General features: G+C 40.1%; 1 protein-coding gene across 8 annotated transcripts in view; it reads right to left on the reverse strand.

Moving 5' to 3' along the window:
- Positions 1-23,728, reverse strand: part of LOC125351882 (LIM domain containing preferred translocation partner in lipoma) — a 645,466-nt gene that overhangs the window by 512,460 nt on the left and 109,278 nt on the right. The window contains exon 3 of one of the 8 annotated variants that reach the window (XM_048346966.1): positions 84-172. The exons of 6 other annotated variants lie outside the window; for them this stretch is intronic. The gene's annotated coding sequence lies outside the window, so the exon portion shown is untranslated. Of the gene's footprint in view, positions 1-83; positions 173-4,355; positions 4,374-23,728 lie in introns of those variants that run through there. One more of the 8 variants, XM_048346971.1, reaches the window with a different exon arrangement.

Genomic DNA, 23,728 nt, shown 5'->3' on the forward strand with positions numbered 1-23,728 from the left:
ACAGTGAAAATTCAAAAGCTCTTAAGCGAACAGCATGCTGAGGGAGAATTAGAGTCAGCATCCAGCCTAGCAGGGTGACTCACCAGGACTGCTGTGACACTTAACTGTCCCCTTCACCGACAGCTTTTTCCATTCGTATTTACTGCTCCCCCATACAAGGATGGGATCGATTCTGTAGTGTGAAAATAAGGAAGATAGGACTACAAAGTTATAACAAGGCCTCCACATGACGCAGACAAAGAGGCCAAGGCAGAGTCCAGTCCTGAGTGAAGGAAAAGTGGCTCCCCTTTCATCTCAGTCAAGGAGGAAGTTCACAGGGCTGTCTGTTCTGCAATGTTCAGTCAAAGGTTAGCTGATTTTGACAACATCTCATGTACTCCTTTGGGTATACAGACTGAGTAATTACATAGAAAATAAATAAAGCGAGGAATAAAAAGAAAAAAGAAGGCTGGGCTGGGCTTAGAACCTGAGGTGAAAAAGAGACATCGGGTTCCCTGTGGAAACCCTGAAGCCTTAGAGCCTAGTAACCATCCTCATCTTTAGTTGACAGAGTTAATAACTCCAGCCTTCAGTCTCCTCCCATAGAAGCCTTGAAAATAGAGCTCATAGTCTTCAAGCATGTAGCAACAAGGCAAGTGTTGTTGGGGAGAATAAATACTGATTATGGGACTGACACTGGGGTATAAAAGAAGCAGATGGTCAGAATGCTGAGCCTTTGTTCCCTTGTAATCTCATTTAGCTTCCTCTCCAGATGGGACCACACCCTTTTTTTGACCTTCTCACTCTTTCCAATTCCTGAGTAGTCTTTCACTTTTTGGTACCAATGCACTAAATGTAACTTTTTAAAAAATAATTACTTATTTATTGTCAAAGTGATGTACAGAGGGGTTACAGTTTCATACATAAGGCCATGGGTACATTTCTTGTACTATTTGTTACCTCCTCCCTCATTCTTTCCTCCCCCCTCCCCCATTCCCTCTCCCCTCCCATAAGTTGTTCAGTTGGTTTACACCAAATGGTTTTTGCAAGTATTGCTTTTGAAGTTATTTGTCTTTTTATCCGTTTTCTCTCAATTTTGATATTCCTTTTCATTTCCCTAGTTCTAATACCAGTATATACAGTACCGAGGGTACTCACATGAGATGCATTGATAGCATGGGGACAAAAGTTTTCACTGTAAGCACTCTACACCATAGCTAGACTTAGAATTTGATCACGGAAGCTTATCAGACTTACATTTTCTATTGTATATATCCACACCTATATCCAAAGGCAAACTGAATTCTGGTGAATCCTCTCTAAATGAATTTTATCCACAAACTTGAGTGGAAATGACTGCTATAAGGCACAATCTCTGGTATAGTTGCTCAAGAGACACAAAAGAGACACAAAGGTAAGGGGAAAGAAAGTAGTAAAATACTAAAGCTACTGTCCCACAAAGATCAAATGGCTAGTGATGGGTGTTCATGATGGAAAAAGAGAGAAGAATCAGAAGGACCAGTATGGTAGTGTGATGTCCCTGGACAGGGAAATAGAAAACTATAACCAAGAGAAGAGCAATGGGATCTCTGAAAGAGCTCCAAATAAGATCCAGGGAAAAGAGCTCTGGAGTGAACTGGAAACTTTGAGTGGTCCTTCGTTTGGAGGGGATGGGTTTTCAAAGTGTATTAATTCACCCCAAGAAGGCTAATCAATTTGTGTAATATACTCAATTTATCTAAAAGATAATAGGGCAGCAAAAATACAAGGCATGTAACCCCTCTGTATCACACTTTGACAATAAAGAAAAAGAAAGACAAAAAAAAAATACAAGGCATGTCATTGTAATTACTTTCAACTCTGTGGAAACAATGATAAACTCTGAAAAAAAAAACCTGAATTAAAGGAAATTTATTAAAGATGTACAATCCCTTAGGGCTACTAAATTTCTAAGACAAATCTCTTCAGCAGAAACAAAAAAGTGATCATCTACCTACCTGATTCTTTGCATGTCAAAAACAAATTCAACTTAACTGTCTTGTGGATCACTTAAACAAATCCTAGTTGGCACTTCAATATAAAATCCTCAACTAACTTGAAGTTCAAGATAAAGCTGGCTGGGGCTGGGGATATAGCCTAGTGGCAAGAGTGCCTGCCTCGGATACACGAGGCCCTAGGTTCGATTCCCCAGCACCACATATACAGAAAACGGCCAGAAGCGGCGCTGTGGCTCAAGTGGCAGAGTGCTAGCCTTGAGCAAAAAAGAAGCCAGGGACAGTGCTCAGGCCCTGAGTCCAAGGCCCAGGACTGGCCAAAAAAAAAAAAAAAGATAAAGCTGGCTAACAAAACTTAACCAAAGTATCCTTGGATAATAATCTTTATATTTGTTTACCCCTTATCATCTGTGAAATGGTAATAACAGATTTTATTTAATGAGATACACAGATGTTAAATAATGTAAACTTAACTCTCATGGCTAACTCACTCACTGCTAGCTCACATTTGTGTGTGTGTGTGTGTGTGTGTGTGTGTGTGTGTGTGTGTAGGTGTCTGTTGATATTGGGGCTTGAACCCACAGTCTCCCTTAGCTTTTTCACTCTAGGCTGGCACTCTACCACTTGATCCATACCTCTACTTCTATGGCTCACAATTTTTAAACCTAAATATATTCCTTTGTTTTTATTCAACATATACTTCTAAGGTGCATCATCCATCTATTCAAGTTCTAATTTACCAGACTCTCTTCTGCTTTCTCTAAATTTCCCAAACCAGAATTCATTTGTTCAATCAGATAACTCCACTTATGGGTCTTATGAAATGTATGCTTTTCACATTAGATTTCTTTATCCTGTGACATTTTCTAAGACAATAGTTGGAAGACAGACACAGATCTGATCCATACAAGTAATATGCAAAGTTTTGCATTGAAGAGTACTTATTTCTGAGGAGCTTAATACTTGCACCACAGACCTTGACAACATTACGCAAGATCTATTTATTCAAATCTGAGTTGTCTAAATTGTGTCCTTCATTTGAGGCTGCATAAGTAGATTAACAACCCTAATTACAGTACGTATTGTATCATTCCTTGTTTAGAAAACTGCCCCTCATTTTGTATTCCCCTAAGCCGAGCCTTTCCTACTGTTCTAGCCTTCTTTTTTTTTTTTTTTTTTTGCCAGTCCAGGGGCTTGGATTCAAGGCCTGAGCACTGTCCCTGGCTTCTTTTTTTTTTTTTTGCTCTGCCACTTGAGCTACAGCACCACCTGTGGCACTGGGGAATTGAACCCAGGGCTTCATGTACATGAGGCAAGAACTCTTGCCACTAGGCCATATTCCCAGCCCCTGTTCTAGCCTTCTACTTTGTCCCTTGAAAGAACTATGATGAGATTTGAAGAGAGTAGGGGACAACAAGACAGGTAATATGACAACATGTCCTACCTTCCTTGCTTTTCCCTTTCTGATGGCTTCCCTTTGTTCCCATTTTAACAGAAGAGGGAAGGACCTGCTGAATTATTGAGTTTATAGAAAAGGAACTGAGCACATACAACTCAGCCTCTTCCTCCCGGGCTTTTAGAAATGTATACGCCCTGCTTCTCAGGGATGGAAATTGTACAGATACAGTCCCTTATGAAAGAGAAGTTACTGGAGAGGAAGAAGTTACATTGATGAAGCATTCTGTGTCATTAATCCCACTGAAAGCCCATTCCACAACACCTTCGTCAGTGTGGCACCTACACCCATTCTGAATGCTTCTCCATGAGAACAACAGAAATAAGTCAGGGCACCAAATGTACATTCATGCTTCCATTTCTGCTCAAGCTCATGATCAGACTTGAACTACTCTAGCCTGTCCCTGACCTAATACCTGCCTTCACAAATGTATCCAATCATGATTTCTCCACTCCTTAAAATCCTCCCTGATCATCTCTTAACAAGCTTTTGGTCTCTATCATTTTGGAATGACACATTTTTAGTCCAATTTCTTTTCTTAGAGCTTTTTATTATCTTTAAATAGTTGCACAAAGGGATTTCAATGCAGTGCTGATTTATGAATACAATACATTTTGATCAGTGTCACCCTCTCCCATCATTCTCCTCCATCTCTCCCAACCCCACCCACCCCCTCATGTTACCTGGTTCCATTTCCACAAATGCATATTAAGACTCTGAACTATTGCATGTCCAGAACTGGGCCCTATTCATCTACAAATTCTTGTTCACATCCTTCCCCCATTAATGCAAGAAAACTGACATTTCCTGAAAACGTATGTGCCAAGCTCTTAAACTATTCCTCTTTTAGGGAATGGGTAAAATCATCAATCCCTAGGTAAAACCAGATCTGTTTCTCAAAAGTCTTATTGTTCTAATAATCATTCCTTGGTGTTTGCAGTATAATATGGACAGCTTATAGGAGAGGCAGACCAGCAGATACAGATGGCTGGAACTGGTTCAGGAAGGACATGGATGGGTTCAAAACTGAATGCCCCAATTTCAGGATTGGCTCTGGGGTTAATGTTAAAACAAATTCATATATATATTCAAATATATATATACATATGTATATATAAAAGGTGGCAAAAGTGAAATCTAAATGGCCACTGTTCCACAAAGGCCAAATTACCCTAGTGTGAACAAATTTCTCCCTCCCCAATCCTTCCCCTGCAAACGGGGATCTAGATGGCTGGGGCTTTGCCACTAGATGAATAACAAGCCCCAAGGACTGTGAGAATTACAAGGCCTAGACCAGATCTACTAGAATATAGCTGGAAGCTTTCTAGTAACTCTAACTGTGCATGGGGAATGAGCTGCTCAGAGAAGTGAGTCACTTACTGGAATCCTGTGCTGCCTGCATTACTCAGCTGATATTAATACACCCACTTGTTCATTAAAGTTTAATTGAAGTTCATGTGAATTGGTTTCGCCGGATACTTAATCAAAGAGAACTGTTTGTGTAAGAACTGTTCACACACAAAGGTAGAAAGCACATTGCTCTACAACACATCTACTGACTGTTCTTTTAAGGCTTGTTGACACAGTAAATTAGTCAGAGAGGGTGGGACAACGATCTAGGAAAAAGAAGGGGGAAAGCTGTCCAGCCTCACTCAAAACATGACTACATGAAAAATCCTTCGTGAGGTAATACCCACAGTTCTCCGAGTCACCAGCTATAGACAGAATCTGATCAGGACTCAAATGCCAACTCCCAAATAGGAACTTGTTACTTCCAGCCACTTTCTAGAGTTCATTATCAAAGCTGTAGGCCTCTCCCCGCCCCTCCTTGGGCACCTGTCTTTCAGAAATATACCTTTACTTTTTGAATGGGTGGATAAGGAAATTAACCATCATTCAACATAATCACACATTTCTCGTGTGCTGACAAGCAAACCATGAACACAATCCCAAACGCCTATTTATACAATCAAGGCTGTCAGTACCCTGTTATTTCTTATCGGATATCTCAGTAATCAACATTTTTCAGGAAGCATAAATTTTTAAAGCTACTAAAAAAAAAACACTGTGCATAAATTGAATGGGAAATACATTACAGGTGACTCTAGTTGTATTATTAATTTTTCCTTAGTTGTGTTCATTATTACTAGATACCCAATGACTTCTTTATTGAAAATAATTAAAGATGAGTTAAAAACTTGGAAAAATAAGCTACTTTCCTTGCCTAAAGCAATCTTGAAAGACCATAGACTAGAGGCCACCTTACTCTTCTTAATAATAGTTTTATTGAGATATAACTTATAGACAATATACTTAACTCATTTAAAGTCTAAGTTTGGTTTATACAAAGCTGTACAGCTATCACCACAATCTAATCTAAAAATATTTCAGGATCCCAAGATAAAAATTCATACCCATTGACAGGCACTCTTCACTTCCTATGCCAATCCTACCAGAAACCACTAATTTACTTTCTGTCTGTATATTCTCTATTGATGTGCCTACTGCAGATCTTAAATATAACTGAAATCATGTAATATGTGCTGTTTTGTTACCTGCTTCTTTCATTCAGTATGATGTTTTCAAGGCTGATATATGCTACAGCATAGTTTATTCCTTTTTATTTATGAACAGTATTCCATTTTAAGAATGTAAAACATTTGTAATGGTTATACATTTCATTTAGCTATTAGCCTACTTTTAAAACCAAAACAACTCTCATTTACCGAAAAATAGATATGCTACCTAGCCCATGATTTGAAAGCTCTTTCATTTTTCTCTTTCTGAGAACCCATTTGTGATTATCCCACCACATATGTGAGAAAGAGGAGAACTATATTAGGGTCTTCTCAAATGTAGGAGAGGTGGCAGAGCCACTCAACATTAAATCTCATCAGGATGGTTCATGAGTACATTATGTGAGCTTACAAAGAGCTGTCAATAACATGATTTTTTAGACTTTGGACTCACTAAGAAAGAGCAGTAGGCACAGGATCTGCAAAAGCAAGCATAGAATTCAAAGAATGGACATTTATGACAATCTCTCTGCGCAAAAACAAACAAACAAAAACACCTTGTTTGCTCCTGAAAACATGAATGAAACCCAACTATTTGGCAAGAAGCATGTAGTCTACCATAAGCTACCACAGTGATAAGCACAGGATACATGCCTTCTAGGAACTGAAACTCTTGCAGAAGAGACACAAATAATAAGTCAACACACCTCCCCCCCCCCATCCTTAAACAGAATTAAGAATGGGAGAGAAACTCAGAGAAAGGAGTCTTCCATTGTCTATGTCTCACCTGTCACACTACTTATTTCTAACCTTGCCTGTAGGGGTGAAGCCACTTATAATGTAGCAAATGTAGATGGTATACCATGTAGCAAATGTAGATGGCAGACTCATGAAGACAGAAAATCCATAGCCATGTGTGCTGAAAAAACACAAGTTGATCTATATCTGAGATATATAGCACACTAATAACATTACCAGGAGATGAAGACCTCAAAGAAAATCATCAATGATGAAAAGTCAAGAGATCAAGGTGGTCACCTGTACAAACAGCAACATATTCTGCCCCCTTTAAAAGCATGGTTTGTAAGCAAGAGTCATAAAGTTGCAATTTACTCAGAAGTTGCCACCTAAGAAAATCACAGTGTGGGAGATGAAGGAAAACAATGAAAGGGTTGACACTAATGAACTATCCTCATTAATTGGTATGTTGAATCGAAACCCCTTTATACAAGGACTTAAAGATAATATAAATAATAAAATGAGGAAAATAGCTTTTCAAAGCCTGTATTATTTAGCCTCCATCCTGGTCCACAACAGTGATAACACAGTACTGGGCTTAATTGGTGCCAATGTAGCTAAGAGAACACTATGGTATTTGCCAATGCTATTTCATTTCTTTATATGTCCAAAGCAAGCACTGTGTCATTAAGGAACTCAAGACCATCTTCCATTTCTCTCTCTATTCTGAGGACATGCTGGGGCTCTCAGATAAACGCACGTTGCAATCAGAACTAGATTTCTGAGTCATGCTTCGGTTTTATGGTGCATAGAGATACAGACCGCCTTGGTCTGATTCAATTTATGAAAAAGATTAGGTTGTCATGCAAACCAAAAATAATTAATATGCCTAATGAGAACTTCTTTCACTTAAATTTTCTATCAGCGTGAAACCCTCAGTAATGTGCCCATCCAGTTTTTACATCAGTGTAAGTGTTCCTCTTTAAATTTATATAGCAAGTTTGCATATCCTGTTTCCTAATTACCTCATGCACGAAAAGGAATTTTGCCTTCGCTTTCCTTACTCATTAAAGCAAGTTTCAGGAAATACTTTGACATTTGAGGTTTGAAAAACACACACTGGTTTAACAGAAAGTCTTAGAGATTCACAGCTGTTAGGACAAGTTAGTATCAAATTAAAACCATCTTTAACCAATCTATTAGAAAGAAGAAGAAAAATAAAAACAAGCATTTGTGAGACAAATTGCAACTATATAACCTGGACTGCACTTGGTAAGAATGATTTCATTACACTTAAATCAAGTGGTGGAGCAGAAAGCACCCCAGAGTCAAGTGTTCTGGGTTTGCATCCATCATTGCTGTAAACAAACTCACTTGACCTCTCAGAACCTCAAGTTTTACCACCTCTAAAAGGAAAATCGTGAGAAGCCCTGCTTTGCCTGCCTCTTAGGGATACAGTAAGGCACACAGAAGAAAATGTGTCTTTAAGTGCTTTGAAAACCACAAAGCCCCATACACAGCATAAAGCTTCATCTGAATGTTCTTTCCCATAAAAACATATCTTAATAACATGAACAAACACTTTTGTCTTTGTGTTTCTATTTTGGATCAAAGAAATGCCACAAAATCAACATTATCAATTCTAGGAAGGCACAGGAAGAAGAAAGAGCATGACACAGAGACAGACAGACAGACGACAGACAAACAGACAGACAGAAACAAAAACAGAGAAGGAAACAGATGGAAAGAGACAGAGTGTGAATTGTTATTTAGGACAATAAGCCCAATAAAACACAAAAATACAAAAGAACCCTGTCTTGGGACTTACTGCAGAAACATATCTTTAAAATTAGGTGTACCATTATCTTTGAAGGAAGGTGAAATACTTAAGAGTGTATCACCTTTAAAGAAGTGGTATGTGAAAATTCTCACCCACCTCTTGCTGCTACAGAGGAAGAAAGTATTAGCCCAGAATATTAATGCTTTCTAGAATGGAAAGAAATGGAAGACCCATTTGTCTTGGACTCAGGCATGTGTAGAATAAGGGAAGTCAGAACTTGCCAGGAAAACACAGAAAAGAATAGCATTCCCAGTCTATCTTTGAGCAGCAAACTGACCCCTGATAGCCATGTGGCATTTCTACTACCACTACCATCACCCTGGGATGGGGGAGGGGTGAGGGTGTTTAGTCAAGAATGTAGGCCATTCCATTCCTTTCACAGATTCTGAAATTTACTCTCCTCATCACCATCTGAAGATAAGCAAAAGTCAAAGACAGAAGAACTAAGAACTCCTCCAAGGTATTTAAATTCAACTCCTACATCCTAGACTAAACCTGTTCTCTGAGCGAATGGGCAAGGATCCTAAGTGGTCAAACTACACACAGTATCTGTCCTTTTTCCATTACTGAAGTGCAATGGAACAATAAGAGCTACTACTAAGAAGAGCTTGGGATGCACCAAGCATCCTTCTACACACTTTACACATTTTAACTTATTTAACCTTCACAATGATCCTGAGAGTTTAAGTCCATTCTACAAATGAGGCATAAAGAAATAAAGCCATTTGTCTAAGGTGATAGCTTATGTAATAAACTGGATTTATAATAGGCAATGTGACAGTGGTGGCTGTCACTAAGAAGTACAGAAAACTGCCTGCGCATAGGCACTAGAAGATGGACTGAACACTTGCCATGAAAAGGGCACTTTTGGAAGATTTCACACATATTTTCAAGTGTATTCCAACAGTAACAGTGGGAGAGATATTTTATTATTGCCAATTCTAAGAAAGACATTGAAATCCTCAGTGGTCATTTAACTGAGGCTTTTATAAATATAAGCATCCAAGGTTCAAATGGGTTCTAACATCAAATCATTATTTATACTGTTATCAACTGTCCATTCACTTCTTTTTTGCCAAGTTCTGTACTGAAAAGAGCATGTGTTTGGGGGAACCAAAACAGCTCTACTACTACAGTTGTGTGAAATGGACTAGTTAATTAGCCTCTCTGTGTCTAGGTATCCTCGTTTAAACAATAACAATAATGGAAATAGTAACATTATCGCACAGGATCTTAATACAAGTTAAATGGGATCATAATACATGTAAAACACAACAGTGACTAACAGATAACATATAATAAATGTGGATTCAATGAATAATGGAGTGAACCTTGAAAATTAAATGACATAAGAAAAAGAAATTGTACCAGAATTCCTCCACTATAATAGCTGCTCAAAAGTCTCTGTGTGTGTGTGTGTGTGTGTGTGTGTGTGTGTGTGTGTCTGTGCATGCATGCGTGCGCACATTTAGTTAGTTATTCTCTGAGAGGCTAACCATGTCTTGAGTCATATGGCTTTGTCTAGTTTAATGTAGAAAGTAGCCAGCATAAACCATACCCTTGCATGTGAGAGACATTCAGAGTCAATTATTATACCATCTTCCCTGAACTTACTTAAGAAAAAGAAAAACAATTTAAGGCACTGCAATAACTTCGCTCAAAGTTTTAGAAGCTTCAACTGTCCATTTTCACCCAAAACTTTATCTTCAATTTGAAAATTATTACCCATAATTGAAGCCTAAAATACACTAAAAAGCCTCAATTTAATGTTCTTATTTATTTCTGGTACATTTCTCAAGAAATAAAGAAAGAAAAATCATTTCCCAATCTCCACCTTTTAAATCTTATCTCTATCTTCTCTACAAAGACTAACACATTATTTATAAAAATCATTTATGCTGCACCAGGTCCTTCACAGATTGTAATCACAGGTATTTTTCTGAGTCAGGAGAGAGAGAGAGAGAGAGAGAGAGAGAGAGAGAGAGAGAGAGAGAGAGAGAGAGAGAGAGAAATTCATACAGGCAAATTGTTTCAAACAGCACACCAATGGAAAAACAAATGCAAAAATACATAATTATGCTGGACATTTGCAATCCTAGCTACTCAGGTGGCTGAGTTCTGAGGATCAAGGTTCCAAGCCACCCTGGGAAGGAAAGTTTGTGAGACTATTATCTCCAATTAACTAGCAAAAATCCAGAAGGTAAGTTGTGGCTCAAATGGTAGAGAACCAGCCTTGAATGAAAAGGCAAAGGGTCAATGCCCAATCTCTGAGTCAAGCCCCAATAATGGCACAGGAAAAAGATAAGACACACAAACTGTAAGGGGGAAAAAAAAAACCAAATGCATAGGAGATGTGTATAGTTGATATGTATTTACATGTACAATTGTGGTTGTGTCTATCCATACACACATAATCTGCTATAAGAGAAACATGCTAAAAATCCCTCACCACAGGACAGGGACAGGAGAAGCAGTGCCCTGAGCAGGGAAGAGCATGGTAAAAGGTAACTGCTGACATAATACTAGAGACTAGAAGACCAATCCTTAGGCTGGGCTCTGCCCCTCAGTTCCCCCATCGGGGGTGAGTCAGTTTGACTCAATTTCCTATTTCTAAGGATCGAGACCTCCCAGAAATAGTGTGAGATTTTAAGCAATAACAGAGATCTGAAAGTGTTTTGGAAATGTCTGTAACAGACACAAAGGGCCATAAGCATTCGTTTGTTCCCATGCTTAGGAGCACCACTGCATCTGAGCCAACAGGCCTCAAGTGGAATCCATTCCCATCACAGCCTGCATTCACTAAGGGAAGACCGGATGAGGACAATTTTCAAGAGAGAGGCAACACTTTTCTAATTTCTCTATTATTTCCAAAACAAAAAATGCAAAAAAAAATCTTTCTCCCACTTTTTGTTTTTCCAAATAAAAATAAATTATAACCCTAACTTGCTAATAAATGCAGGCTGGAGCTGTCCTTAAGTAAAAGCTTTTGATAACAAATTGCCTGCACTAACTGCTATTTTACTGCTGAATTTTTTATTGTTGCTTAAGCACAGCAATTATGCTAATAAGCCTGGGAGGATGGTACATTGAGTATTGAATCTGACAGATAAAATACTCAATAAAATGCTAATCTTACCTGAAAATTGGAATCAGACAGCCTTATTAGTATTTATGGATATGGCGTCTTAAACATGTTTTTTAAGATGAATATATATATATGAAATCAATGTGCCTTCTAAGCTAGCCTGCTATTTGTAGGCCTGTGTGTGCTTCAAATTCAAGGTGATGATTACTCATTGCCTTCACTTCACTTTTTGCCAGAGAAACAAGAGTTTACTGGCCATCTATATCATGTTTTTTTTTTTTTTAATGAGCAATAAAATATGGAGTTTTCTCCACCTCCCTGCCTCTCTCACTCCTCCTGCCCCCCCACCAGAAAAAAGGGGGGGGGGGAAGGTAAGAACTGTCTGTCAGAGCAGAAAGAGAAGGCAGATTTGACAGCAACAAGAACCATTTGTCAAACCATCTGGCTTCTCTCTTCACCTGACAGGAAAGAAGAGTGATGTGTCAGAAAAAGCAGGGAATTAAGAATCCAAAGAGTTGCCTTCCAGTCTTGATTTTGCCATTTCCCTAATGCATGACCTTGCCAGACCTAAAGTTTCTTAAATAGGAACCTTCTGGAGTCCAAAGATTAAGTTTCTACAAGAAATACAGAAACTCCATGGGCTATATTTTAAAAGGGATGCCCAAGCCAGTGCCTACATAGCTTTTAACAGGGAAAACCAAGGTAGATCTGTAACTTTTTTATTTTTTTTATTTATTTTTTTTTTTTGGCCAGTCCTGGGCCTTGGACTCAGGGCCTGAGCACTGTCCCTGGCTTCTTCCCGCTCAAGGCTAGCACTCTGCCACTTGAGCCACAGCGCCGCTTCTGGCCGTTTTCTGTATATGTGGTGCTGGGGAATCGAACCTAGGGCCTCGTGTATCCGAGGCAGGCACTCTTGCCACTAGGCTATATCCCCAGCCCAACTTTTTTATTTTTGAACTTGAGTTTTGATTTAGATGATTCTCTCACCATACGTCGTGTGTGTGTGTGTGTGTGTGTGTGTGTGTGTGTGTGTGTGTGTGTGTGTGTGTTAGAAATGGTCTAAGCTTGCATTCAGAGAACTCACACATCCAGTAAAATCAGAATGGCCCACTTACCAAATGTCCTCATAAATTACATGGCCTTTCTGGTTTTAGTGTTAGTAACTTTTTTTATTTTCAGAAAAAGAAACAAAGAAATCAATTGCCCATTTTAAATGGCAGAAAGTCCTGGGTTCCAAACACGCTATTTAAAAGAGTAAAAGTTCCTTCTGCTTTGATTTCCATATGAAGCCCACAGGCAGTAAGAGAGAAGGTACTGTTCTCCAAAAGTTGTCATGGCTAAGGAAACTGAGGATCAGAAAGGACTTTCTCATCTATGTAGAGTGAATTATTCCTGGGGTCAGGACAAGCAATTTTACTTTCTGACTAATTCCTACATGCTGCCAAGCATACCACAGAGTGCTCTTGGTCACAATGTGTTGACTCATTCAAAACCCAAATACCCAGGGAACAAGTCACTGTTGCACACAAAGGGAAGGCATTGGAAGCCTCCATACCTGCAGAGCACCCACTAATATCACACACACACACACACACACTCAAGGTTTCAGAGAGCTGACACCCTTTTAGACATCTCTCCCTCCTTCCATGACAGTCATAAGCATAGAGAAAAGAGACTCACACTTTACAGAAGAAGCTGATGTTGTGTCACAATTCACTCCAAGGACATTAGAAAGTCACTTACCTCTATCTCTTCTTCTGAACCAATAAGTCTTTTAAAGACCACGTAGGTCCCTGAGCCACTACTAGCAGCAGAAGGAGTAAGGGAATTTCACAACACAAAGAACTCAGCACAACTCATAAAGGGTTTCTACATGCATGTGTGTGTGTGTGTATCCTGGATCTTAAACACATGGTCTGGGTGATGTCCTTGAACATTTGGCTCAAGGCTAGCACTCTACCACTTGAGCCACATCTGTACTTTCAGCTATTTGGTGGTTAACTTGAGATAGAGTCTTGTGGACTTTCCTGCTCCAGAAGGCTTTAAACCACAATCCTCTGATCTCAGCCTCCAGGTGTAAGCTACTGGTACCAGGCTAGCCTTGATTTGTTGTTCCCCCCACCTGATTATGCTACCTTTGAATTACCAGTGTTACCATTTTTAAGTAAACAACTACAGCAGAAAGTCAGCTCTGAACTGAGACAGCTCCCAACAGAGGAAAGATTCGAGTCATACTTCGAGGAATGATTTCTGGGAAAGCAGAGAAGGTGATGCTATCAAATAATGAAACTTAAAACTCTTACTCACTACCTGCCTAGGAGAGCAGGAAATGGGGCTGAGGCCTTTTCCCTATTAGCTCCCCTTGCCCATCTCTATAACTCTCAGTCATTACTAAACTTACAACCACCACCAAATGAAAAGATGTTTCCTAGCTGGATGGCCTTGTGTAAGTCCCCAAAGTCATCAGAACAGTTAAGAATACACATGTGTAAACATATGTACATACATATGTAGATATACACACATAGGCAGGGACACCTCTGTACACATAGCTTCAATTTAGTAATATGATGGTGACTAGAAAGATCTCCTGCCCTTCTCACCTGCAGAATACCACAGCTACGGAATTTGTTCCATATCCCCAAATTGGACTTGAACCTTTCACCTCTTTGTCTTGGGCCTCCTCCGGGGTCCCATCCCATTTCTTCTGTACTACCTGCCACTATCCCATGTTAAGCCTGGTTACATCCACTTAGAATAATCATTAACATCTTTCCATCACCAGGTTCAGCTTACCTACACATGCACGCGTGTGCGCAGGCACACATACACACACCCGACCATCTTGCAACTCACTCACAGGCTGGACAAACACTTTCCACCACACAGGCCACACACTTCCATGGACATTATGGTTCATATCATAGTGCAGTACAGGCTATAATATAGTTTATACCTTACCTATCTAAAATCAGTATCTCCATAACTTGGTGTGTTCCATAGAGCTAGTTCCTAAAGGGAAAGTACATTATGGCCACAGAGGAAAACACCAGTCAACACCTGCAAGGCATGCCACGCCAATAAACAAAATCACTTACCCCACAGCAGCTGATTTTAGAGTCAGGTAGCAAATCCAAGGCCAACTGTGCTGAGGAACACCACTGTTCTGGATCCTTTACCGGACATTCTCTGATCTTTAGGACTTAGTGTGCAAAATGTAATTCGAATATACACTGAGGCTTAAGTAGGCTTGGTAACTCTATCTCATTTAAGTTGAACAGAGCATGCAATTTCGAGCAGCTCTTGGAACCCAGGCTCCTAGTAAGTCTTTGTAACTTTGCTGGGATATTCCATCATTGAAAAATATCAGGTACTCTGCAAGTTGATTTATATAACAACACTTCCTAATGTTAGCACCTCCCATTTTACAAAATCTGGAAACCAAAATCCATGAAATACATGTCTCTGGAGGCCAAGTGCCCTGGGCTTCTTCTTCCTCTGCCTAAAGGATGCTCTTTCTACCAACAAGTAATTTAATTTCCATCAGAAGCAATTTACACATAATGGATATTTTTTTACTTATGAGTCATTGGAAGCAGAATTCAGCTACAAGGCAGGAATGGTATTTCACAAGAGGCAGTGTTGTTAAGATCCCAACAGTGTTGATCTATCAACTACATCATGGGAGCAGGTTGACTCAAGGTCAGTATTATACAACAAAGCTACAATTTCACTCAGATTCACAAATCTAACACCTTAACAAGGCTGCCTTCCCCTGGCTACAGGGGCAATTGCTGAGAGTCTTCTTCAAGATGATTAAAGTCAGAAATACAGAGTTCATCACATAAACAACTTCCTCTATGTACAGGTTGAGCTTTTCTGGTAGGAGGAGAGTGGATACTCAAGAAACTTGAAAGCTAGTGGAGAAATGACAAGTTTTGATCTAACTTCACAGGAGGCAACCAGTATCTTAAGCAGACCTCACCTCCCCCTCTGCATCCAGAGAATCAGGATTGAGGAGGAGCTAGGGGATACCTGATGGCTTTTCCTACAAGATGAACTCCCAGACCATCTTCCTAGGAACCTTTCTTGCTCCCTATTTTGCTGTAGTTAACGGTCCACATCTCAGGCTTCTTTAATAATGCAATTTAAGTTACTAAGCTAGCCATATTGGCTCCAAAGGCCTCAAGGTACTGCCCTCAGAGCTCAGAAGCAGACAAAGTCATCCAAACCCAAGGCACAAACCACAAAAGCATAAACCATGTGGGATGGAAGGGGTTGGGGAGAAAAGCCTATTCGAAATGGAAAAAAACGTATTTTTGAGAAGACAGAAATAAATTACTATTCCTGAAAGAAATTCCTAGCTACACAGCCCTCTCATGCATGAAAAGAGTGAACAAAAAGCTGTCAAGGAGAAGACAGGAAGGTTGCTTGAAGTCATGGAAGATAGGGTCATGAGTATGGATATCATTATGTCAAGGACTTGCAGCAGCCAAGGAAGCACATTACAGGTCTCATGACAGAAGTTCTGAGTTTTCTGTTCAAAGAGACAAACCAGAGCAAAGCCCGTTCTCCAGCAACTTAAGGAGATAGATGAACACAAGCCAAACTCCTACAACCCTGCATATACCACAAGAAACTGTATAATACTGGTACCACTCACATCCCACCATCATGGCTTCTTGAGGCTCCACAACATTACCACTACCTAAGACTAGGAAGCACAAGAACCATGTGATTCAGAGATGGGATGGGGTGGCCAAAGCCTTTCTTTCCAAGGGCCCATAACATGTGCTCACTGAGGCCAACATTAAGCTAGGGAGAAGAGAGTTGAACTATTATAAAGAAAGGTTCAGAAATAGATGGCAAATGAGAGGGAAGAGAGGGAGGGAAGAAATAGAAGGAAAGGAAACAGCAGACTATGGAAGGGAAGACAAATGGCAGGAGATTCAAGAACAGATAACAGAAAAGATTCCCCACCCCAAAAAAAAAAAAACAAAAGAAAGAAAAAAAGGCAGGGAAGGTGGGAGGGAGGGAGGAGAGAGGAAGGAAGGAAGGAAGGAAGGAAGGAAGGAAGGAAGGAAGGAAGGAAGGAAGGAAGGAAGGAAGGAAGGAAGGAAGGAAGGAAGGAAGGAAGGAAGGAAAAAGGAAAGTCTATCCAGAAGAAAGGAAACTATGATAGGCATCATTCTACCTAGAGATAGAAGGGTGAGGGGGAAAAGAGGGGCATATAACAAACCAGCAGAGACAGGAATACAGACAGAGAAAAATATAGTACTTCGGGCTTCAAGTAAAACTATAGTCACAGTATGTTGTGAAAGAACTCAAGATGCAAATTTTATATGAATAATTTCTGAGGTTTGGTGTTTTTCTTTTAATGGGGGGAGGGGGGCAGGAGACTAAATCTGTTCCCTGTTAATGGGGGGGGGGGAGGAAGAATTAGTAAACAGCTAAGGGGTGAATAAATCCTAGAAATGGTCATAATTTCTCTTCCCAGGACCCTGCCTGCATATTCCTGTAGTAGAATATAGGAACTTCTCCCTTCAAGACATACTTTTTGTCTATCCACATTACTAATAATGTTTACTCATGGCCCAAAAAAATCCATCCACTGTTTCACGACGGGTCTCTACCACATCCATAACTATGTGATATTGAATACTTTCCTGAACTCAAGGGTCTTTCTACTAACATAATACCAGCAACACTTATTAAATGCTTTCCATGCATCAGCTATTGATTGAAACCATTCACAGAATCCACTGTAAGTCCTATGAGCAGCCCCATTTTACAGAAAAGGATGATGAGTCACATGAATTATGTAACTTGGCTAGGGTCATGTGTCTAAAAGCAAGGACTCCTGAATTTAAATCCAGACTGTCCATTCCAAAAGCCTGAACTTTTCTACACAGTGTCTTTGTCTACCAGCTGGTTAACCCAAACATAAAAGGAAACACCTAGGTGACCTTATTTAGGCTCCTAGTGAACACTACTTCCTGTGCAAGACCCATAGTCATCTGTCTAATGAGCTAGCCTAGAACTGTGGTAACTGGTATCAATTTCCCAATCTCCTCGCTCTGGCATTTGTGCTGATTTCCAGGTTTCCTCAAAATAACTGGCACCAGTTCCCCATCATGCTTTCTCTTCTATGTTCTGCGATGCAATTTATGTGGCCCATGAGCTCTGTAATCATTTAAGCATAGCAAATGGCTTCTTCTCACCTCCTTATGTGTCATGGACACCAACTTAACGATGTCAATTCTACCTTCTGTAGACCTATCTCTCTCCCTTTGACAGAGAAGCCTGACAGAGACAGAAGGGAGCCGCAATAGCTCTGCTTTCTTTCCAACTTCTGGGGACATTACACCACCTTCTTTAGGTTACAAAAATGCTAGGCAGCCCCAGCACGGACTCCCCCTTCTGGAGCCCGTTCAAATCTCTCCCAATGCCCAGGAGGTAGCTGAAAATAACAGGATGTGATTGGCTGCCAATTACATTGTGGCTCTAGAGCCCTGATTAAACTTTTCATTAATTGAATGCCACTTTACTTCTGCACCTACCTCCACAGAAAAATAAATAACCACAAACAGAACAACACAGGGTATAGAGAGTAATAAACTATAGCTTCTGGCTCAGGTAAGGAGAGCAAGCATTTGCTGGAGTTGCCTGTCATTAAGAACAATCCAGTCATCAGGTGAGGACATATAGTTCTCTATATTAAATTAGAGGAATGATTCAAAGGGGACCAGCTTCAGCTGACAAGAGCAAAAAGAAAATCAATTTCAGGTTGCCAGGACAACTAGACTTTCTTTGCAAGAATAAATTTGATACAGCCCTAAAATCTGACAACTAAATGTTTCCTCACATTACATCACATCCTTAAAATGTGTGTTGAACCAGTGAGATAATCAAGCCTGCTAATTACTTTCTACAACACCCATAAGAAACAAAATTGATGGCCTTGGCTCCAGTCTGATTTTCCTACAGCAGCTTTATGCAGTCTCTCACATTTATAGTGAATGAGATTGTGTGCTTCTTAAAATGAAGCTGAAGGCATATCATTGTCGCTAAGTCCTTGAATCCAAGAAAAAGGAAGGTAAACACCTTTTTAATACAAGTTCTCTAACAGTTTGATCTACACACATCTTTCCTGTCATGTAGTCCATTGTCTGCAGAAGGGGTGGTAGAGAAGAATGCAATTCTTGAATCATATTTAACACAATGTTAGCCCTGAAGTGACTTTTGAAGAACCTCTTGTTCTAATCAGAGGGCAAATTTGAGACACAGGTAGGCAAAGCAATCACTCAAGGTCAATAAAGCCAGACAGCAGCAGGTGAGGACTGGAAACCAGCTCTTTTGAGAATGGCTTCTATGTCATTCCTTTAAATAGCTACAGTCATTGTCCCTCTGTTAAAGACTCTGGGAGCTGAAGTTAAGTCCACTTGATCTACTACTAATCCACAAGAGACCGTGACCCCAAATGGCCCTATTCTAGGAGGCCAGTATCCTGAACCCAGATCCAATAATATCTGAGGAGATGTGCCTTCTGCATGCATTTACATTCTCGGAAGGCTGAATATCAGCTTATCTCCAGGGGCTATTAAAAACAAGAACAGCTAATAAATCACTGGAAAGCACTTTGCAAATGTAAAGTAATACAAAAATGCTAAGCACCAATAATATAAGTGCCTGAGGCTGAGGCAGTTCCCTGGAGAGTATGACGATTTCAAGAGGGCTAAGCTGTACTACACAGCTTCCACCATCATCCACCCAAAGAGGTCAAAGTGACACCTCCCCCCAAGCCTCATTGTCCTTTCTCAGGCTGCTCCCAAATTCTCACAAATATCACTGGATCCCATTATACCATATTATAGTAAGACTGATATGCAGAAAAGGAACACAGAGAGGTGATAGGAATGAATGAGTTCTGTGCACACCCCCAGACCAAGGACAGAAAAGCAAATGTCAAGCAAATGTCCCCAGCCTGCAACAAACCAAGTACACCATGCAAAGCAATGAATCCAGTAGAAGGTATATGTGAACAAGCTCCCCCTTGGGGGCCAGGACAGAATCGGAGCAGTATGAAATATCTGTGCTTAGGAAGGGGCTCTGGCTACAGTAGGTGTCATGGGAAGAAGTAAGGACAAAGCACTCCTACCAAACACACAGGAAGTCCACAGTCCTTATCTAGGTAAGAAATAATTCCATGTTGTCCATCAAGATGGGCAAAAGTGTGGGGGGGGGGGGCGGGAATGGAAGTGAAGCTAGGCACCAGTAGCTCAGGCTTGTAATCCAATATACTCAGGAGACTGGGATCTGAAGATCAGAGTTCAAAGCCAGTCTGAGAAAGTTCATGAAACTGCAAATTAAGTCTTTTTGGTCCAGTTAGCCACAAAAAAAGCCAAAAGTACAGCTGTGGTTCAAGTAGTAGAGCACCAGCCTTGAAGGAAAAATGTAAGGGATAATGCCTAAGCCCTGAGTTCAAGCCCCAGTACTGGGACGAAGGAAGAAGGAAGGAAAGAAGGGAGTGAGGTATGAAGGGAGAGGGAGAAAAGAAGGAGGACAGGAAAGGGAGGGAGGGAGAGAGAAAAATTAGAGGTGAATAGAATATACACAAAACCAAAACCTACTGTGAAGATTTAGTTCTTAAGCTTAACCCTACCATTACAATTCATGTGATCTTAAGTAAGCTATCTAAACCTCTTTAATCCATTCATAACTTCACTCATCCAATATGAATAACTAACATCTACTCTACAACCTGACTTGGAGGATTACATAAAATGATGTATGAGAAGCAATTTACCCCAGGGCCTGGCATGTGTTTATAATAAATATGAATTATCAGCTAACCACACATGATCTAAGAAAGGCTAAGTTCTAGTATATAGTACAATAAAGGCAAGTTCTCTTACATGAAGTCAGAAGTCTGGATCATGAGACAAGAAAAATTGTTTTTAGAATTTTCCATTCATTAATTAACAAAATGTTTTATTTATTATAGAATTTGAGGATACATAAATTGGCAGGTTTAATAAACAAAAGTAGCAATAAATTTATCCATATCAAGGTTAGCAACATAATCATAATTATTAAGGTAATATTTTTACTGCAAGTTCCACTTTTTTCTATGCAGGAGTTATCACTAGCCTTATTGCAAAATACCTGATTTAGAGTAGAAAAGAAATACTTCAGGGATCACCAGGCACTTTCAAACTTCACTTAAGTTGTCATCTGAAGAGACTTTCAACATCCATCTTGTCAGTATAGAGGCCATCTCTCTGAAATTTGCTACTGAAATCTAGGAATGAGTGTCAAATGTGGCTCAACTCAAAACAAGGCACTATTTTGCACAGGATTAAAATGTCCTGCCTGTCCTTCCCATTCACCTAATGTATTTCATCACAGATGAGTTGAATCTATACCTTCTAGGGAGGGTAAGAGATGAGTATTAAAACAATGAAATCATAGGGTAAGTTCTAATAATTATTTTTATTTAATAAGAAGTTCTACCAGGTCTAGTCTGGATTTAAAAAAAAACACAAGGCCAATTCGCAGAAGAGGAGCACCTCTTCTGGGCTGGATGATTTATAAAAATTAAGAGAGCTAAGAATCAAGCAAGACTTCCTGAGAGAAACTTCTTCAGGTTAACAATATGTTGAGGCATCGAGGTAGCCCAACTATGGTTTTGGGGGACTTCAGAGGAATCCTGACAATGTAGTGGTGTTGGATGGGTCCCCAAAGGCCCTAGGTTGGGCATCTTCGCCCCCCCACCCCAGCCATCTCCCCTCTGTCTCTCCCCCACCCCTCTCCCTTCATCCCTCTCAGAAAACAAAACTTGGCAACACTGGGAAGATGAGGAAAGGAAGAATGAAAGACCTACTGTGCTTCTGTCGTGTTTTGTTTCTTTTTAATGGATTTCTGTCATATGTCTTTTCACAACTCATACTTCCATTAAATCCTTTCTGTATTAGCTATAAGGCAACTGTTCTGCTCATTGACTGGCACCTATAAAAGTCCATGGAATACAAGTACTCAGTAAGTATTTGCAGACAGAATGAATAATGCCCAGGTAAAGTGAATCCCCACAGTTGAGAAGGAAAAGACTTTAGAAGTCACTACAAAACATGGTAAGATTCTATTTATGTACCTCCTATAACAAAGGGACGCCCAGGGAAAACGCAGTTTGTGGTTCCTGGTGGCTCTCCACCATCTAGTCACTGAACTTGAGCACAATGGAAACACAGGTAATTTTCTCCATCAATTATCAAGACTAAAAGCAGGGCCTCCCTGAAGAAAGGGAGCAACTAGGAGATAGGAGGAAAAGCACTCTGTACAATGAACAGCAGATTCCTCTGATGGTCCACAGACAGCAGGAACCCCAGCCAGTCCACTGTCTCTTTTGGATAAAAGTGACAATGCCATCCACCTCCTAAGAGTGCCCTAAAAGTAAACTGCCTACCAAGTCCTTGAAAGACACAGCCATTAGGAAAAGGGTCCAATCTGGAAAGGATTGGACGAAAGCCGTGAATGAAAGGCTTGCCCATCACTTTTCATGGCATTTCTTTCAGTCAGACTCCTAATGATAACTAGAAAGACTAATTCCTAGATAGTTCAGAAAGTAAACTTTGCCCATAATAAGAAGTGTTCATGTGTTGAAGGCAAAAGTGCTAATTACAGAATAGCGGTAGGCATCCGTCTCACCCTATCACTCTTCAACCATGAAGTCAATCAGGAGTAGCCTGCAAGGTCAGTGCTTCTTTCAGTGACTGTGCCTAATCTTGAGAGGCCGTTATTATTTATTACATAGAAAGCACTTTCTATCTTCAGAGTGCTTTGGAATGGGTTTTTATTAGTTACTCAGCATTCTTCAACCTAAACACAGCTCAAGCCCTGGTGGGAGACAGCAGATCCTATGACTCACTCATACATCACGCTTGATGGGGCCACACTCCTCCTTCCCAATGACTAGACAAGCTGAATAAGAGACCAAGAGAACACTTAGAATGAGAAATACACATTCACTCAACACTCACTGAGGACCACCTGGCTGCGAGCTAGGTGTTTGGAGTTACCATGGGAAGGGTACAGAAGTACAGCTAACACAGCCCTTGAACTTACAGAATTTGGAAATGTGAGATGATCTCAGAGTCCGCTTTGTGGTTCTAAGAAAGAATAAGTAGGTTTTTAAAATATTGCGCAAGAACCTAGAACAGATCTGAGTAATTATATGGATATTAATTCCAGTATCAAAAAATGGAATCAATAGAGTAGCCACAATCAATAGACAGAGATATAGAGTAGTTTACCTCCTTAATTATTAATTTCCAGATTCGGTTAGGAAGCCCTAAACATGTAAAGAGGAAAAGAAAACAAACCAATTTCTGAGATGCAAGTCTAAGCAACCCAGCCTGGAAAGGAGGGATCTTAAGACAAATCAAAACTAGTAACAGAGAGAGAGGGAGATGGGAAGGAGGAGAGAAGAGGAAAGTAAAAAGAAAACAGAGAGCCAAGTCAGGAAAACATAAATTTAAGATATAATGCTATTTATTGCTTCATAACTTATTACTGATGAAAGCTATAAATAGTTTAGCATATAAACATTAAAGATTATAGTCTTTGTTACCTCTATCTCACAAAAAAGCCAAATTGGAGTGAAGGATGAGAAGGAAGACAGGAGAGGTGGTATACACTTGTCATCTCAGTACTTGGAATGCTGAGTAAGTACACCCTGTCTCAGAAAAGGTACAGTGGGGAGATGGGGGGATTTACACAAATTTCAAAGTCCCTTTTAGCCCTCAGTTGTGATTCCTTTTTACAGATCAGTACCTAGCACAAAGCCTGGCACATATGAAAAGTTCAAGAACAGTTAGTTCTTTATTGCCCTAAGTAAGTGAAAGTACGCATGCATGAATGAGCAGTCAGCAACTAGAAATCCTCACTGCTATTATCCATCAGGGTGCCCAAGTTGATAATTCAGCTGTGAAAGAGAACTGAGTGACACATAGCCCACTAATCTCTAAGACTGATTCACCAAATGTTATGGCTCAGACTATTTATGACTAATGTCACACCATCCTCTACCCTCTTCTAGTGGGCCCTGGGTTTGCTTGTTTGAGG

The sequence above is a fragment of the Perognathus longimembris genome, chromosome 5 (genome assembly GCF_023159225.1).
Source record: "Perognathus longimembris pacificus isolate PPM17 chromosome 5, ASM2315922v1, whole genome shotgun sequence".
NCBI lineage: Eukaryota > Metazoa > Chordata > Mammalia > Rodentia > Heteromyidae > Perognathus > Perognathus longimembris.